Source organism: Hevea brasiliensis, chromosome 12 (genome assembly GCF_030052815.1).
Source record: "Hevea brasiliensis isolate MT/VB/25A 57/8 chromosome 12, ASM3005281v1, whole genome shotgun sequence".
NCBI lineage: Eukaryota > Viridiplantae > Streptophyta > Magnoliopsida > Malpighiales > Euphorbiaceae > Hevea > Hevea brasiliensis.
In genome coordinates, this window is record NC_079504.1 from 6202598 (window position 1) to 6216390 (window position 13793).

The following is a 13793-nucleotide window of genomic DNA, read 5'->3' on the forward strand; positions in this document are numbered from 1 at the left end:
TCTGAAAACAAGTTTTCTAACTCCTAGTAGTATGTAAATGGTTGGGTAAACGTAGGTAGCTGCAACTTAGGGGTCTCTTTTAAAAGAGAGAACATGAATAACACGTCAGGAAGATAGCCAAACCATTAGGCTGACGTAAACAGCAATTCGGCAAGATGTCATAAAGCGAAATAGAACCAAAGTAAACATAACAGCATAGATCGGATGTTAATAGACATTGGTAAAATGAATACATGGAAGGTCGGTAAATCGAGTCTAGTTTTCCCCATCTAGCCAAAAGGCATCGAGAAATCTTATCCCCAACCTCTTTAAATTTAAGGATCCTTATCCTTAGGTTCTTAGGACACCAAAATTCGGGAGATCGGAAAAATCCCTTTCAGGCTCCTTTCTAATTTAAAAGAGATCGGAGGAGAGTTCTTATCCGGTCTCAACCCAAAATTCTAATTTAAAAGAGATCGGAGGAGAGTTCTTATCCGGTCTCAATCCAAAATTTTAATAACTATTAAAAGAGATCGGAGGAGAGTTCTTATCCGGTCTCAACTCAAAATTCTAATAAACATTAAATAGGGATCGGAGGAGAGTTCTTATCCGGTCTCAACTCGGAACATTAATAAATAACTCTAAAGGAGATCGGAGGAGGGTTCTTATCTGGTCTCCCCTCAAAATTTTAATAAATAACTCTAAAGGAGATCGGAGGAGGGTTCTTATCCGGTCTCCCCTCAAAATTTTAATAAGTAACTTAAAAGAGATGGGAGGAGAGTTCTTATCCGATTCTCACACCCATTCACTGAGGTTGTCTCATTTACTTATGTATCTGGGTGATCCAAATTTAGTGAAAAATCAAATATTCCTTCTACCAAAAGGATTAACATTGCCGCCTAAGCCCTCCTAACTAATTTGTAAAGGACGCAGAATTAAATCTACTTACCCTTATTAAGGGACGAGGTGAGGTGCCTAACACCTTCCCCACCCGTTTACGGACCCCGAACTTAGAATCTCTGTTTTGAAGTGGTTTCATTTTTAATTTAAGTTCTCAAATGGTTTTCTTTAGTTTCCCTCAAAACTAAGGTGGCGACTCCTCACTTTTTCCCACTTCGGTGAGTGATCGTCCAGGCGACCGCAAAATCCCATTGCGACAACTGAGACCAGAAGAGTTGAGTCGATCCCCTACAGGTTGGACCCCTCCCCCAAGGAATGTACTTAAATTCAATTTTGATGCTGCCGTAGACAAAAGAAGGGGGAGAGGTGCCATTGCAGTGGTTGCGATGAATTGGGAAGGAAAGCCAGTGGATTTGGTGTTGTAATTCTATGATTCCATTCTACATCCCCTGGTTCTGGAGAGTATCGCATGCAGAGATGCTGTCATGTTAGCTCTTTCTAGAAGGTTCAGTGCAGTTAAACTGGAGGGAGACTCACTTATGGTCATACAAGCTATTCATTCTCAAGTTGTTCCAACAGAGATTCAGAGGGTCATCTTTGATATGAATCAGTTAGCTAGTTGGTTCAATTTGGTTGCTTTTTCTCATGTCAAAAGTACAGGCAACCGGGTTGCACATGCATTAGCCCCAAGTTTTTATACAACCTTTCCTTCGCTTGTAATCGCCTTGCTCAGCAGGCATTTGTATTCGCCTCAATGCAATTCAATCTTCGAACAAAAGAAGAAAATAACTTTGTTTTCTTATAAGAGGAGGATTTGGTGGCGACAAACGGGCTTTTAGTAGAATTGAAGGTAAATCTGGTTGAGTTTTAATTTTACATGCTCAATTTTTGTGATTTTATTAGCTATTCTAAATTTTAATGGGTGCCATTTGACATTTATATTATTATGGGTCACCAAATGCATCTTTTAGCTGCATTACATGATGTCTCTGGTAAAAATTTAATGCATGTGATGCAACTTAAATTCTTTTCTTTTCTTCTTTTTGGCAAAAAATACATGCTTGTGATGGATATGAAATTGGGTTGAATACTTCATTCGTTAAGCTCTTGCTTTTCTCTGCACTCTGTTGTATTATGAGCAGTTAACCCTGTTGAGTCTACACCTGAACTCATAAAACTAGGGTTGTGAACTGAGTCAACTAAAGATTGAAATGCTTGGCATATTATAGTTGAAGAGTAGGTTTTGTCTGTATACGCAGGTGATTTTACATGCACGGTAGAGGTTCAGTGAGCGATTCCAGTTTTGAAGAAGGCCTATATTGACAGCATGCGCAAAGTTTTGCATGTTGGCCCTGATACTTGTTTGGTAGTTTCTAAATTATTGAAAGAAAAGGAACCTGAAGCCTGGGGTGTGAAACCATATGATATTGAGGATGTGGATAGTCACTGCTGAGCTCTAGTGCTGTAGGGCACTGTGCGGGTTGCTGTTATCATGTTTCGTCCTCCTCACAGTCCAAAATCATTTTCTCTTGTAATTGTATCAGATACATTGGATTACTTGTCTCCAAGATACCTCAACAAAACTCTTCCAGATTTGGCAAGGGTATGAACTGAGGGACTTGTAATATTTACAGGTAAAATAAGGCTCCGCTGTCTACTTAACTAGAGTTTTTTCACATGCATATTTTAGCCTCACTTAAAAACAACTTCAAATCATTTGTTATTATTAGCTTTATGTTTGCCACTCAAGTTTTTGGTTTCTTTTGTTTGCTAGAGTTGACCAACAAAACTTAATTCCGTTCATTGAAATCCTGTTCAGAAGATTAGCCAATTAACCCCCTATTTTCCCTTACTCATCATAGATTAGGATCAGATAATGTTGGACAAGGGAATGAGCTGTGATACATATTTGTAGAGTTTGTTAGGGACTGGGTTTTTTTTATGGTGAAAAGTTTTTAAGAAAAAGATGGTGATCAACATCTTATACAACTCACTCTAAACTAAATTCTAATCACAACTTGGTTACATAAACCATTTTCATCAGTTCCACTTGGTCTGGGGCATAGTTCAGGTGACGGTTTTAAAGACAAATCCTTTCTTGTATCTTCAACTCAAATCATTCTTGTTCCACCCTCTTTCCCGGTTTGTCTCTTTGCTTGAGTCTAATCACTCATCTTTACCTGCCTTTTGAAGGTCTACATTTCATGAGTAGCTCTTGCGAATTGCAATATTAAAAAATGGTCGCTTAAATTTTCATATCCTTTTTGCGAAAAGCACTCCATCTTTTGTATTATAATTCCCCCAACATTTGACTTCTCATTTTGTACTTTCACAGTTTCACTTGCTTGCAATGGGATGATGTGCATCACTATGGATGTTGGTTTTCATCATCTGGCTCTTTGAGAAAACCTTGCCCTATTCTAGAAATTAGGCTTTCATTACCAAGTTTCTGGTGTTATGATATTTACTTGTACCTTTATATTCTGATCCTAAATCTACAGGGACTTAAGTTTTTAATTGAATTGAGAAAAGATATATTTAACAACAACCTCTAGTCTGCGTTGACAAATTTTGCATTTTCTTACCACATGTTCCCTATTGTCTTGTTAACAGGCAAATATAATATCTCTATTAATATAGAGAACATAAAATCAAAACCTTTGTGTATTAACTTCTCAATGACTTTCTGTTTTTGACACGCAGGCTTTCCTGGTCAGCATAGAGCTTAAGTTGTTGAAGTGTCCAAGTTTGGAATTGCAGTAAGTGACTTAATTGTGGCTGAACATACAAGCTTATAATGTGATATAGTGTAACAACCAAAAAAAAAAAAAAAGAAAAAAAAGGGATTTTGGCGTGTGACAGTGGGTTTCCACTGTCACTGCCAACTTTATTAAAAAAAAAAAAAAAATTCAAAAAAAATCGGGACCCCCCCCCCCAAATTTTCTCTTCTCTCCTCTCCTTCCCTCTCTTCTTCTTCTTTCCTTCTCCGGTGACCGGCCGGCGACCTCTCAAGCGGCTCCCCACCTTCCGGCGACCCTCCAGCGACAGTCAGACCACCAGAAACGGCGGCAAGAGAGGGAGAAGAGAGAGAAAATGCGCGCACAGAGGAAAACGGCTTTCCGGCGCGATTCCGGCTTCATCCGACATCCGATCGAGGCGATTCAGGTGGCGTTGGAAAGCTTGTTTTGATACCTTTCTTTTGATACCAATTTTGCAGCAAATGGAGGTCGGATGAGTGAGATATGGAGGAGAGAAGTTTCGGGTTTTTCAAGTTTTTTCGTCAAATCTAGGACGATCCGACCGTTGGATCGACGATCCGAGACCACCTATGGACTGAGGAAGAGGAGAGGAACATGATGGTATGATCAGATCCAGCAAATGTCGCCGGCGACGTGCGGTTGGCCACCGTGCGTGGTGGTTTCGGCGGTGGCTCCGGTGGACTATGGAGATGATTCAACTTTCAGAGGCTTCCTCATAAATTTTTGAAATTTTTGAGACAGATAAACTTCGGGTAAGACAATTTTTATTATTTCTCTGTGTGTGGAGCATAAATACAGTATTTCTTAAACAGGAAAAATTGGAGAAAAATTCTAAGAAAAATATATGATGAAAGTAAAATTATTTGGAGATGTTCTATGGTGTTTGTTGAATTTTTGAGTGATTGTAGAATATTTTTGAAAAATATAGATGGATTTTAGTTAGATTTTTAGCATATGGGCATATAAAATTATTTGAAATTAAGATATTTAAATTTTATATAATTGGTTGAAGCTTGAGGATGGAGGTTTAAATATGTGAATATTGAATTGAGTTGAATTAAGAATATGTTAGCTGTTGGAAACTTATGGAATTGAGTAATATTCTTGAATAAAATATTCATGGGTGATTAGAAAATTTTAATTTATTTTGCAATAGTCTTATAATATTATTAAGGACCACGGGACAAAATTTTAGAATTTTTAGAGCTTGTTTGAGTAGATTTTTACAAAATGTCAATTATAGGGACTAAAACGTAATTTTTAAGGTTTTGAGTATTGCTTGGTTTGGAGGGCCCAGGAGGGGCCCATATAATGATAATGAGATATGAGTTGAATTTAGAAGTGTTATTTGAGCATTTTTGCAGGTTGGGTAGGTCCCAGGTATAGGGAAAATTCTGCCGGATTTTCGGCATGAATTAGGCTGTTTATTGCCTCTTTAGAGTTTTATCTTAACTTAGTACTAATAAATTTATAATTTAACTATGAGGTGATCGAGATCAGCTATTTTTCTGCATCCAGCAGCCACAATAGTCATCGGTGTACTGTGAGTAAAATATTAATTTTAATTGTAATTTCAATATTATTATATATTCAAGCATGCCCATGCATTACTTATATGCATATATCTATGTAGTTAAACTCTAGGCACGATTTATGTTGCATTCATAACTGTTAAAGTGTCATGGATGTTGTTGTGGTAATTTGGAGCAGTGTGCGTGCGTTGGCGTGCGTGTGATGTGGTGTTGGCTATGGATAGGACGGGTAGACACGGCTTGAGATCTTCGCTGGGACTCGGTCCTTCGGGGTAGACACGGCTTGAGTTCTTCGCTGATCCCGATTTGGTTTATTAAGCGAAAGTCCGGCTTGAGTTCTTCGCTGGCACAGGTTGGATTTAAAAGAGCTGTATAGGGGATCAGCTCCCATATATTATGATTGATATTACTGGGTGTGTGAGTGCTCCAAATTACCTTTTTGCTGTTATGATGTGAAATTATTGTTGATGTTGCATTTCACTCTACAGGGTGCATTAGCTTTAGATAGTTATAGAGATTATGGTTAAAATTGATATTTTACTCTCTGAGTCGAACGCTCACTCCTGTTCAATATTTTTCCAGGTCACAGGAGGAGTTATTTTACAGAGCAACCTGTTTTCTTCCTCGGAGGTTTAACGTCGATTATTTAATTGTTTTACTATCTTTTCTAAATTTAAAATCTAGAACTCCGCATGTGTTAGTAATAGTGTGGACCTTGTTAGAAATTGTGTTAATTTAAATTTTTGAGATTAATAAATGAAGATTTGTATGGTATTTAAACAGCTTGTAAATGAGGTAACAGGGTTGAGCTGGGCTCTCCTGATTTTAGTTTCTGAAAAAAAAATTTCTGGGCTAAGTTGGCCGGAAATGAAATTATAACAGTTTGATTTAAATTATTTTATATGCATATTGGGCATAAATTGTGGGCCTGGTTATGGATTTGAGAACAGTAAGGCTTACTACGGGCCTCGGGGGCTTTATGCCGCCCCAGGTCCTAGTGCCGGTCCGGCCCATAGGTTGGGTCGTGGCAAAGGGGGAATCAGAGCCTAGGCTCTAGATTCATGAGAAATAATATAATTGGGAGTGTAAAAGGAGTTTTGTTAGGATGTTACATGCGGAGTGTAGGATTCTGTTTCGTCTTTTACTGTAATTCCTTGTTTCTAGATTCTGCGTTATACCTCGGGAAATATAAGAGTACCTCAGTTAGTGTCTTGATTTTCGTGGAGTACATAGAAACATGAAATAGATTTAGCAAACTTATTGAGGTCTACCATGGAAACACGTACGACAATAAATACTATATTTTTGTCAGTATGGGTTTAAATGGTTTGCCCATTTCGTGCAAGGCACGAGTACATAAAAGTGAGTCTTGAAAGTATAGTTGCCCTAGATAAGGATGAGGATACCACTGCTGGCAGTCATCAGTGGATGACCCAGTCAGAATAAGTTTATGATAATAGAAGATTCAAGAGAGATAAGAGATTAAGAGACCTAGTCTGTCAGGACGTATCGTAGTAACTATACAATGTTCTCGATGTCTGCTCTGTAAGCTGCAGATTACAGTACCGACATGAGATTATTGTGTAGAGCTACGTGCATCCCCGTGGTGCTCCATAATGAGGGTGTTTACGGATGGCTTCTGTTTTGGTACAGTTATGCCAGAACATAGTTCTATATCTGCAGAGGAGTTGAGAAGTCCTGATTAGGGGTCTAGAGTTAGAATATTGAAAGGTCACAGTTGGGTGATAACTAGAGTCAGTGACTCAGTTACCCTAGCATGAGCTAGAGTTACAGTAAGAGTTGCCATCAGACCAGAGGTTTCGGACTAGCGGCAAAGTAAAGGTGACACCTATAGAGTAAGACCATCTAGTCTTCGGTATGGAATTTTGGATGGTTTTTGTAGTATGACAAACATTTTGCTTAGAGCTTAGTGAGAATAGTATACCTTGTGTGTATTAGTATGGAATAAAGTACAATCCTACTACCTAGAGAAGGTCAAAATTAGGAATTGATGATTTACAGAGCTATGCTATGATAAAAGAGACATTAATTTGACATGGTTTTGGGCAAGGTGGTAAATGTAGTACCTTTGTTGCTGCAAGTTAGGGTGTAGTCCTATCTTTTCAGAAGGGATCGAAAGTTATTACTAATAATGGTGACCAACAAAATAGTGCCCCAGATGGGACTGTAGAGTGTGGTAGAGAGAAGTTGGTTCGGGTATCCTGCAGAGGATACAAGTTTCATTATAGGAATCATATATAATCAGATCACAATGGATGTAAATCCTTTGAATTGGATGACGGGTTTGGGTGCCCAGAATCTTAAGTTTTGGCTAATTGAGTAAACATGGAAAATAATAATAATAACAAATAAATAAAATTACTGCAGAATCAGTTCTTGAGGTAGTAAGAGTATTATGTAAGCTAAAGGATAAGAATAGAGATCATGCAATAAAAGTATGACTGCAATTTCCTGAGTTCCTTTCTAACTTCATACTGTTCAAAACAATAGTATAATCTAATTATAATAGTGTTAAGAGAAATAAATTAGCGAAGATAAATTATAGAAGGCCAATGGATAGAGAAAGTGCAGGATGAAGGTTTGGACAATTGATTGCAGATGCAATATAATCTAAATGTCAGTGAAAGTACTAGCTAGAGTGGTCAAAGGACCAAATCTGAGTAGCATAGATATGTAATAACGTGGTAGAGACTCTGAAAGATATAGTTAGCAGGTACAGCTGTCATGTTAGGGAGAAGAATGGAACCAGGGATGGAATGGTCAAGTTCTATTTTGGGTAAGACAAAGGAAATAAATGGAAGGACAACCTGAAGAGCGCATAATAAAAGGAATAAAGTTAAGATATAGGGTAGGCTAAGTGTTATTCTTGGCAAGGTGAATGACAAGGATGGAAAACCTAAAATGGGTCCACATTAGTGAGAATAGTGATGGAGATATGGAATCTAGTAATGTGATACTCATAGTATGATGTAGTTGAGGTAGTGCCAAGGGCTAAATTATAGAGCTTGGAGTTTCATGATTGGATCATACTCTATCTATTCTCTATTTCTAAAGTGAAGTGGATAGCAATGGGGCAAGATTCTTTTAACTTGTTAACAGTATCAAGAAGATTAGGCGAGGAATACAATAATAATGAGCAAAAGCTAGAGGGTGTGCGATGATATTGCGGACTATCTAATTAGGCAGAGAAGAAGAAGTTAGTAAGTAGTAAGTTGAATAAAAGTTAATCTAAGGGATTAAAAAGGGATGATGAGAGGAAAAGAATGATAGATAATGACACAGAGGCTTTAAGTTAGACTTTTGAGATAGTGAGAAGGTAGTTAGAGGTTCATTATGAATGTCAGGCAAACATTTTTAGTGTGACCAACATAATTACTTTTTAGTGAAGCAATAACGACAGAACAACAGTAGGGGTAGAACGAGAAGTGACAAGTATGGGTGGTTATAAATCATTAGAAAGTTCAAGGATCAAATTAATGACCATAGATAAGGGTGGAATTAGTGTTGGAAGAATTTATTAGTGAGAGAAATCTTTCAGGAATCAACAAAAGTTAATGGCACAATATAAATGATGATAGATATGAATCATAGGTCGAGTATAAGTAAAGTTAATAAATTTTAAAATATTATGTCAGGAAGGACAATGGTACGGTAAAGGGTTCATGCATATGATACCTTATAGGTAGAGCACAATTGTGCTAGAAGATAATGAAAGTTGGAGAGAAAAACCAAGAAACATAGGTTAAACATTATTATATGAACAATCGGGCATAGTTGAATATAAGAGTATTTTTCTTTCTTTTCAAGTTTAGTTTGTGCTTTTGGTTCTAGAAGGTTATATAAGGAACAGAGACTGAGTCAAGAAGACCTAGTTATTTGAGAGTTTGGTAGGCACCAATTCATACATAATTTTCTGATATGAGAATGACAGTAAGTACGTACCTAGTGTTAAGTATGAAAGGACGATCAGAATAGTGACAGGAGTCAAATGGAGTTAGCTACTAAGGCTTGCAACCGTTTTAAATTATGAGCTAGAGGAAGTACTATTTATGGATGAGTTTCAATAGATGAAATTGTTTCTAATGGAAAAAGTTGAGGCTGAAGTTTGGAAAGCTATAGGCAGTATATGTGATTATATTAAGGAGAATGAACACATGAAGTATTTTGTTTAGAATTAAGGCATGGCACACATTTTCCACAACCTTGTTAGTTCAGATGGAACTTATAATTCAAGGGCTCCTATTCATCCAGGATGAGCAATTTCCTACTAAGGCTGGTAGGGAATGATAATGTTTTGATAGTTAAGTTGGGAAAAGAGGATACAAGAAAAATTTTCTATGGTTAATTATAAGTGTTACAAAAGGTGAAGAATGTGCTGGTAGGAGTAAATCGTAAGGTTAGAATTCCCGAAGTAATAGAACTAGTAATCAAGATAAGACTAAGAAATAAAGTGAAAGTTAAAGTTGATGATGGGATGGACATTCTTGAAGGAAAAGGTGTAAGGGTGAAATAGGATTAAGATTTAGGAATAACTGCAGCAGGTTGAAAAGATATCAACAATAGCAGAAATATGAAAAGGAAGTGGATAAGATCTAAAGAATAGGAAGAAAGCTCGGTAGAGCTAGTTATAATGATGAGGATAAGGAGGAATAGTATGCTAGGAACACACTAAGAGATGTTTAAAACAAGTTATTATGAGATGATAGATTAAAGGAGTAGTAGAGCCTCGATCTGAGTGCCAATGTGTCAGAAGTAGGCCACATACTAAGGAGCTATAGGAAGAAGTCTAGATATTTCCATTCCAGAGAAGGAGTGAGAATTGATAAAGTCGCATTGGGTTGAGTTGTCAGGGAATATAAACACTTTTGTTACCTAGAAGGAGAGACCCAGTTTACTTTCCAATGTTGATAGATGATACACTTGGCCCTTGGAGGAGACTCTACCTGACTAGTTACATAAGATGGATAGAGGTTGGTCTAAGTATCTTAGTAATGACACAAAAGAGAAAAAAAAAAAATTTTGAAGTATCATTGGAGTGAGAAGATTTATAGGTATTGACCACTGAGGTCATAAGAAGAGTGAAGATCTCAAACAAGATGCCTAGATTAGGTGCTACAGGAAAGCTACTCATAGGATACCATGGAATAAGGAACATAAGTTATGTCATTGGGGAAACATAGATTATTGAGACAAAGGAATGAGGACTGAAATCACCAAAAGACATGTTGGGGCGTAATAAAAGTGAGGTAAGCACCAAAGTTGATTGAAGTTATGAGACATTAAGTCAAGAACAGTGAGGTATAACGAATACTTGAAATGTCAGAAAAAAAAAAATAGTCAATGAATAGTTACAAGATAAAAGCCCTCTAGAAAGAGATGATGACAAATAGGACATTATAGTAGAATCAGAGAGCGGTAGAATGTCATATATAATATACGAGTAATTTGAAGAATAAATGTTTTACCAATCTCTGCATAGCTGGAGGAGTAATGATTGTACTTGTTCTAATAATCTTCTTTTTCTTATTTCTTTGTTTATTCGAAAATTCGAGGACGAATTTTTCTTAAGGGAGGAAGAATGTAACAACAAAAAAAAAAAAAAAAAAGGATTTTGGCGTGTGACAGTGGGTTTCCACTGTCAAAGCCAACTTTATTAAAAAAAAAAAAATTCAAAAAAAATCAGGCGGACCCCCCCCCCCCCCCAATTTTCTCTTCTCTCCTCTCCATCCCTCTCTTCTTCTTCTTTCCTTCTCCGGTGACCGGCCGGCGACCTCCCAAGCGGCTCCCCAGCCGGCCGGCGACCCTTCAGCGACGGCCAGACCACCAGAAACGGCGGCAAGAGAGGGAGAAGAGAGAGAAAATGAGCGCATGCGGACAGCGACTTTTTAGCGCGATTCCGGCTTCATCCGACATCCGATCGAGGCGATTCAGGTGGCGTTAAAAAGCTTGTTCCGAGACCTTTTTTTTTATACCAATTTTGCAGCAAATGGAGGTCGGATGAGTGAGATATGGAGGAGAGAAGTTTCGGGTTTTTTAAGCTTTTTCGTCAAATCTAGAACGATCTGACCGTTGGATCGACGATCCGAGACCACCTATGGATTGAGGAAGAGGAGAGGAACATGGTGGTATGATCAGATCCGGCAAATGTCGCCGGCGACGGTGGCCGGCCATCGTGCGCGGTGGTTCCAGCGGTGGCTCCGGTGGACTATGGAGATGATTCAACTTTCAGAGGCTTCCTCATAAATTTTTGAAATTTTTGAGATACAGATAAACTTCGGGTAAGACAATTTTTATTATTTCTCTGTCTGTGGAGCATAAATACAGTGTTTCTTAAACAGGAAAAATTGGAGAAAAATTCTAAGAAAAATATATGATGAAAGTAAAATTATTTGGAGATGTTCTATGGTGTTTGTTGAATTTTTGAGTGATTGTAGAATATTTTTGAAAAATATAGATGGATTTTAGTTAGATTTTTAGCATATGGGCATATAAAATTATTTGAAATTAAGATATTTAAATTTTATATAATTGGTTGAAGCTTGAGGATGGAGGTTTAAAAATGTGAATATTGAATTGAGTTGAATTAAGAATATGTTAGCTGTTGGAAACTTATAGAATTGAGTAATATTCTTGAATAAAATATTCATGGGTGATTAGAAAATTTTAATTCATTTTGCAATAGTCTTATAATATTATTAAGGACCACGGGACAAAATTTTAGAATTTTTAGAGCTTATTTGAGTAGATTTTTATAAAATGTCAATTATAGGGACTAAAACGTAATTTTTAAGATTTTGAGTATTGCTTAGTTTGGAGGGCCCAGGAGGGGCCATATAATGATAATGAGATATGAGTTGAATTTAGAAGTGTTATTTGAGCCTTTTTGCAGGTTGGGTAGGTCCTAGGTATAGGGGAAACTCTGCCGGATTTTCGGCATGAATTAGGCTGTTTATTGCCTCTTTAGAGTTTTATCTTAATTTAGTACTAATAAATTTATAATTTAACTATTAGGTGATCGAGATCAGCTATTTTTCTGCATCCAGCAGCCACAATAGTCATCGGTGTACTGTGAGTAAAATATTTATTTTAATTGTAATTTCGATATTATTATATATTCAAGCATGCTCATGCATCACTTATATGCATATATCTATGTAGTTAAACTCTAGGCACGATTTATGTTGCATTCATAACTGTTAAAGTGTCATGGATATTGTTGTGGTAATTTGGAGCAGTGTGCGTGCGTTGACGTGCGTGTGATGTGGTGTTGGCTATGGATAGGACGGGTAGACACGGCTTGAGATTTTCGCTGGGACTCGGTCCTTCGGGGTAGACACGGCTTGAGTTTTTCGCTGGGACCCCGATTTGATTTATTAAGCGAAAGTCCGGCTTGAGTTCTTCGTTGGCAGAGGTTGGATCTAAGAGAGCTGTATAGGGGATCAGCTCCCATACATTATGATTGATATTACTGGGTGTGTGAGTGCTTCAAATTACCTTTTTGCTGTTATGATGTGAAATTATTGTTGATGTTGCATTTCACTCTATAGGGTGCATTAGCTTTAGATAGTCATAGAGATTATGGTTAAAATTGATATTTTACTCTCTGAGTCGAACGCTCACTCCTGTTCAATATTTTTCCAGGCCACAGGAGGAGTTATTTTACAGAGCAACCTGTTTTCTTCCTCGCAGGTTTAACGTTGATTATTTAATTGTTTTACTATCTTTTCTAAATTTAAAATCTAGAACTCCGCATGTGTTAGTAATAGTGTGGACCTTGTTAGAAATTGTGTTAATTTAAATTTTTGAGATTAATAAATGAAGATTTGTATGGTATTTAAACAGTTTGTAAATGAGATAACAGGGTTGAGCTGAGCTCCCCTGATTTTAGTTTCTGAAAAAAAAATTTCTGGGCTAAGTTGGCCCGAAATGAAATTATAACAGTTTGATTTAAATTATTTTATATGCATATTGGGCCTAAATTGTGGGCCTGGTTATGGATTTGAGAACAGTAAGGCTTACTACGGGCCTCGGGGGCTTTATGCTGCCCCAGGTCCTAGTGCCGGTCCGGCCCATAGGTTGGGTCGTGACATATAGGGTGTGCATATTGAAAACTGAAAGCGGTATAAGTCTTTAATTCAAGTTTAGTGGTCCTTGCCTGAAACTGCTTGCATAGTGGATACATAGGTTTTTGATGTATTGCAAAATATTGTGTAGAAAGAATGGATGCATATATACATCAAAGTTCCGAGTTACTGGAATTGCATTGAAAATTTTCTCCATGCATGTTTTAGAACATATGGATTTAGGGAATTTTGTGGAACATGAGTAAATATTTCACAAAGCTCAAGGGAACAATACCTACCTCTTGTGAATAAAATGTTGGAAGTTCCTGTTAACAAGTACTCTTTTTCATATATTCACAATTGCAGAGTTGAGTACGTATATTTTGGTACAGCAAAGAAGATAATGGAAAGCTACTTTATGGCTATACATGATCTAAGGCTAAAAATATGGTTGATCCCTGAAAGTAGGGATCTTAATACAAAGAAGGAAAGTATAGATTTACACACTGATTAATCCCACAATTTCTCCAATCTATTCC

The 13793-nt window shown here is 37.2% G+C and overlaps 1 long non-coding RNA gene and 1 pseudogene across 1 annotated transcript; both read left to right on the forward strand.

Annotated features, from left to right (window-relative positions):
• The window catches only part of LOC110669838 (probable pectin methylesterase CGR2), a 48984-nt pseudogene that overhangs the window by 29754 nt on the left and 5437 nt on the right, over nucleotides 1-13793 (forward strand).
• On the forward strand, nucleotides 11155-13024 carry LOC131171302 (uncharacterized). The gene is made up of 3 exons (XR_009141939.1): nucleotides 11155-11469; nucleotides 12203-12259; nucleotides 12833-13024. It is a non-coding gene; the product is annotated as an uncharacterized LOC131171302 (long non-coding RNA).